Genomic DNA, 6,000 nt, shown 5'->3' with positions numbered 1-6,000 from the left:
TAATTTACCTATGTTGTGCCTTTATATTTACATCCATGTACGTCTCACTTTCACAGTCACTGACAAGTAGCCTGCTTACCAGCTCATCAGGAACAGGTGGACTTTCACCCATGACCACTTGAAGGACATTTACATCACAGATGTAACGAAGCTGTTTGGCTCCTGCAGCTGCGGAAAAGGAAACAGTAATTATGAGGTTAAAGCAGAAGTAAGCGATCCGGTCGTTTTGGCTAACTTTGTTAGTTAGCAGCCCCCGCCCTCGTCATGGATCTATAGGTCCTCGTCCCTACGTCACCACATTCACGCGCATCCCTTGGCTGCACACACAGCCCTTTATGCCGTTCTCTCTCCTCATTGGATAAAGCTTGTAGGATACAAGGAAGTATACAAGACGTTTTCTCCTCGGCTTACAGCAGAGCAGAGTGACTGACAGACCCGTGTTTTGGACCAAACACTCTATGTAAGTGATTGCTGTCGGAAGATATAACTATTTAAGACATAGGCCTATATTAACACAAATATTCCGCTTACTTCTGCTTTAACAAGGTGACCAAATACCTGCTAAAGTTTGAAAATCAACCTGAACTGCACTTAAATTATTTTGTGCTAAAAATATACCTGCTCCCAAACATTAACATGTTAGCATTGACGCTGTTAGCATGATCACATTAGCATTAAGCAAGAACAGGAACAAACTGACCGAGCGGCTAGCTGATGGGAGCCTTACATCTGAAGGACAAGAAAGGGGTTGGATAAAGTAAGATACGTTTTTTTTTCTCAGTTATGGCTCATTTAAGAAAAAAAAGTGCGTCACATCTGTCACAATAGTTTTAGTCCTTGGGCCAAGACCCAAAATTTCACATATCGGTATCACCTGGGAGGGTAAATTCTAGTTGTGATTTTTTTATTCCTATACACCCCTAGATTAAGTTTTGATATGATAGACCTTGCTGACTGGAAGCTTTATAGTATTTATCACCTCTTAAAGTAATAGACTGTTGCTGTTCAAAAATGAAAAAAAGTGCTTCCTTGGAAATCATCTTTCTTTCATCATATCCAATCCATCATCTAAGATGGCATCAAAGGTTTTGTCCTTGTTAGATAGTCTCACTTTAACAACTTTTGGCCTTTCTCTTTTTTCACACTCCCTTGCTTTCCCTCGTATCGATCTGCCTAGACTGGACGAAAACAGACGTGCGGACACCATGAAAATGAAACACTATAATTCCTGTGACAGCTGGCCAAGGTAGTCCCGGTCAGTCCCACGTGTCAATCACAGGCTACTGAGGTTCAGGGAAACGTGTAGGCACGTGAATTAATATTATCATTGATGACGTATGACACGCATTGCCAGGAAAGATCCGATCTATCTGTTTAGACTGCAGACATATTGGCAGATATCCTATTTGTATCTGATTTATTTCCACATAATAACGGGGACCTGAATCTGATCTGACAATATCCGATTCCATGCGTATTTGTCCCGTTTACACGTTCATGTTACAGATCCGATCTGAGCCATTTGAGAGGAAATAATCGGAATTGGGCCACTTGAACCATGCAGTGTAAAGACAGCCTTACTTGTGCCACTTCCAGCCTCAGACAGATTCAGGAGGCTGTGATACAGGTGCGGCTCTGGCCTGTGGTTGTTGGGGAGGCCTGCCATAAAGTAAAGTCTGTAGATATCTTGGAGGCATTCTCTCCCACTGTGGCCTTTCTCCTTGCTCTCTCCCATCATGTTGCTGAACGGGTCATGGGTCCATTTTCCAGCATGGGTGTTTGCTCCGGCTCGAAGGACCATGAAAAAACTATGATGTGTGATGTCCAAAAAGAGTGTTAAATTACTTTTAATGTGTTATTGGCCATCTGTGTTCTTTTTGGAATTAATGACAATCTGCCTATATGGGAAACAACAAAATGCCCAAAAATATATATATATAAAAAGCTGCTCCTATGAAAAGGCTATCATATTTTATATATTGACCCTAAAAACAATTTAGTGTAGGTAAGGTTTTGCCCACTCAAGTGATACCGGTATCTGGTCTGGCCCAAGGACTATTTCATCAAAACTTTGTTGCGTGTTTACAAATTGCCACCAACATGAAAACTAGTAAAGATGCTTTTTCACCATGATAGTCACAAATTACATTGTGATAATGACTAAGGAGGTCTGATAATATCGGCCGACCAATAATATTGGCTGATATTAGCATAATAATGTTATATCTGTCCATATCATTATTGTTTTTTCTACCGATAATGAAAACCCGATAATGTAGGCTAATGCCTGGATTTCGAACGAATTAAGAAGCAGCTAGTCTGCCACTACTTATTGCCGCCACAGCTTCAGACACGCTAATTATGACAGACATGATAATTATATCCTTGTTAAAGAGTAAAATCAAAAACCGATGAAAACTGAAATAAAGTTAACATAATAGGCTAATTGACCTTAAAAACTGTATGTTGACCTGAGAAATAGAAGTTTAACACAAAAAAACCCCACTTACATTTTCTGTCAACATGTGACCGAGCACTTCACATCATAAACCATTCCCATGATAGCCTAATTGGGCAAATGTCAAATCATATTTAATATTTGGTTGCATGTTCATTATAGTCAATGACCACAACCCAACACACCAACACACTTCCGTTGTCTTGTCTGTTTCCTACAGCTCTTCAGCAAATGAATCACATGATCGTCTGTGCAGGGGTCAGCTGTCAGGTCAGGTGACCCACTAGGCCCTAGGCCTCAGAAATGAACTTTTATGTTAACAGTAGGAGGTCTTAGCTATGTTTTGTAGGCCTAAAAAAAACAACTCATCTGCATAGTCATGGCAGTGACGAGGCCGTGTTGAAAAAGAGCTCCAGCTGCTTTTCTGGTCGTGTTTTAACGAGCCTCTTATAGTCGGCACTTCAACCCCATGATCATTGTTTCATGTTGGTGGTTTGTTGATAGGCTACTAATCTAAAACAATGGAAAATGTCTCTGGAAAAACATATTTTTAGACTTAACTGTAGCTTTCAAGAGACAAAAGATGCAACAAAACTACAGGACACATGAGAGAGTGCTTCATTTTTAAGGTTTGGGGCGGTCGAGATGGTTACTACCTAACCACTGTGTCACATGTTCCCTTTACTTGGTCACTAATTCCCAGCTAAACTACGATCCTGCTGACACAGATTTTTGTATTACACCCTTTGTTTGTATGTGTTTTTTATATTTACCTACCAGTTTTATTCTATATTTACTGCATTTGTCCATATGTTGGATGAGAGTGGAAAAACTGGTTTTATTGTGTTTTTGTATTCAACAAAGTTGTGTGTGTTGGTAGCATGTGGTCAGCAGGCGAAGGTGGAGCTGCTGACAGGGGTAAACACAGAGAAGTTGTTGATAGTGATCATCAGCACAATGATTATCTATTGAGAGGGATGCATCAGAAAACAGCCCATCAGAGATCAAACACACAGAGCACAGAGAGCTGATTAGCATGTGGTTTAGACTGAGACAGAGGGCGCGACGCATGGGGAGACACAGCAAATGGGAGTCAGGTCACGGGAAGCAACACGTCACAGTCAACTCAATAAACCTCCTCGCATTCCCTCACCACCACCTCCCACCGCCTCTGTGTGTGTCAGGAGTGTGCGTGTGTGTGTGCGTGTGTTTGTGTGCCTGTCCACCCATATATCTTGAATCATGTGACTTGACACGAGCAGTCATGCACACAGTGTGAAAAGCCCCGCTAAATATAGTAGGACAGTGTTGGGTTTCTCAGCAGAGCATTGTAGCAGTCTACTCATCTTTGTCCCATAAGAAAGTGCGTGTCACTGACTTGTAATGTTTCTGTGGGCTGGAGGTGTCGAGACTCTGCCCGCTGCTCCTGTTTGTTTTCTGTCCGGCCTCAGAGGTGAAACTGGGAGGTGAGAAGCTCTTCGTGTGTCGACCACGGTCCTGTATGACGGTAGACCTCAAACATTACATCAGGCAAGAGTGGATATATGAAAAAATGTTTCCTTTGGAACAATCAACCTTATCTGATTTCTAAAGAGATGTACAGAGTCAGGAGATCACTTCAGCCGTGGCTTCATTGATTTGATGCTACAGGCCAATGGTTCCTCAATTCGTTAGTTAATTATTGTTCAAATCTGAGCAGTTTCAATCAGGATTTCATTGTTTGGCTGCAAATTGTGCATCTTTGTCCAATCTCCCAACCTCAACAACATAAAAAATACTTGCATATGGTCATACATAACAGGCTCTTACAACTACACTGCAAAAACTCCAAATCTTACCAAGAATATTTGTCTTATTTCTAGTCAAAATGTCATTTTTAGACAAAACAAAAATCTCATTATACTTAAAATAAGAGTCATCACGCTTGTTTTTAAGACACTTTTTTAGCCTACTTCTTTCAAGCATATTTTCTCTTGAAATAAGTAGAAAAATTTGATAGTGGATCAACTTTTTCTTTCTTATTACAAGCACAAAAAAACTTGCTTTCACTGGCAGATTTTCTTATTTCAAGTGAAAATTAGTTTGAAACAATTATCTAAAAGTTCATTTTTAGGTGATGATTCTTATTTTAAGTGAAAAGAGTTTAGTTTTGACTAGAAATGAGACATTTTGACAACAAATATTCTTGGAAAGATTTGGAGTTTTTGCAGTGTATAAAGCACACTTTATATTAAAGATATGCTGATTTCTCCCAGGCAAAAAGTAGCACTAATATACATCATGTTTATGTCTAATATGTACAAAAAAAATAGACATAGTGTTTAGACGTAACCCAGAGAAGAAAGCACAAACCTGATCGGCTTCATTGTATCCTTAACCAACACAAGTCAACCTATGAACTTTTGGTAGAAAACAAAAATCGCAACACTACATTTCCCAGAATGCAACAGAAATCATGTTTTTGTTAGGCCCTCCTAATAAACACCCACATCTTTTTAACTTTAAAAAAATAAATAAATCTGTAGTCTCTGTGACATTAACAAGGTTGACGAAACGACTCCAGGGACTCACAGCTCCTAAACTGAGTCCACTCAGGAAATTAAACACAATTTTTTTCTAAAATGACACAGTGCTTTTATTTTTGCCAGCTGTTATTAGCACGCTAACACAGTAAGCTAAGATGGTGAACAATGGTAAACATTGTTCGTGTTTTGTTATTGTGAACAAACATGTTAGCATGCTGATTTTAGCATTTAGCAGCAGTGATAATATCCCAGTCTGAGCAGCAGGATCAGCGGCTGCACTGGGATCTGACCAGATTAAATGAGGAAAGGATTAGGTGGTGTCTGTAAACTTTCTTACAGGATATTTAAAATGATATGGATGTTAAAATGCTGTCTTCATCCTTTTCTCAGCAGCCTTCATGATCAGTCTGGATACAGTTGTCCCAGCTGTTTTATGAGGCAAATGAATACTATCTGACATTTCTTATTTGGTTATGCAATATAATATCACTGATTATAATTTATTATATTCATTCATAATTTAGTTGAATGCTTAAATTGAGGGGAATAACATGAAAACCAGTCGAGGACCTCATGTTGCTGACATTGGAGATCAGTGGATGATGTGCTGTGCTGATTAAACCGTGGGGATCATGTAAACAGAGTGGTGAATGTGGCCTCCTGCTCAACACTGGACGACAGCAAGTTCTTCCACATCATGGAGCCGTGGTGAAATATCAGGGCAGGCTGACAGACTTTATCAGTGTGCTTTGCCTAACTTCCTGGAACCACTGTGGCTTTTTTGAGATCAGCAGTGAGCTAAAGATTAACAGAGCTGTGTGTACACATTAGCTCCAAAAAACCAACACCATGTGAACCCACCTGAGGATCCAAACGTGTGAATGGTTTCAGAACTCATTTTATGACTGCTCTCTGACAGCGCTCCATGACTCAGTTCTTTAATTACGCAGAGACTCTGAGTTACATGTGTCATCTTAATGCTATTTAATGGCTTTTTTGTGCTTGTTGTTCATTGGG

This window comes from Trachurus trachurus (genome assembly GCF_905171665.1).
Source record: "Trachurus trachurus genome assembly, chromosome: 10".
Taxonomy (NCBI): Eukaryota; Metazoa; Chordata; class Actinopteri; order Carangiformes; family Carangidae; genus Trachurus; species Trachurus trachurus.
Note: the sequence above shows the minus strand (reverse complement) of the source record.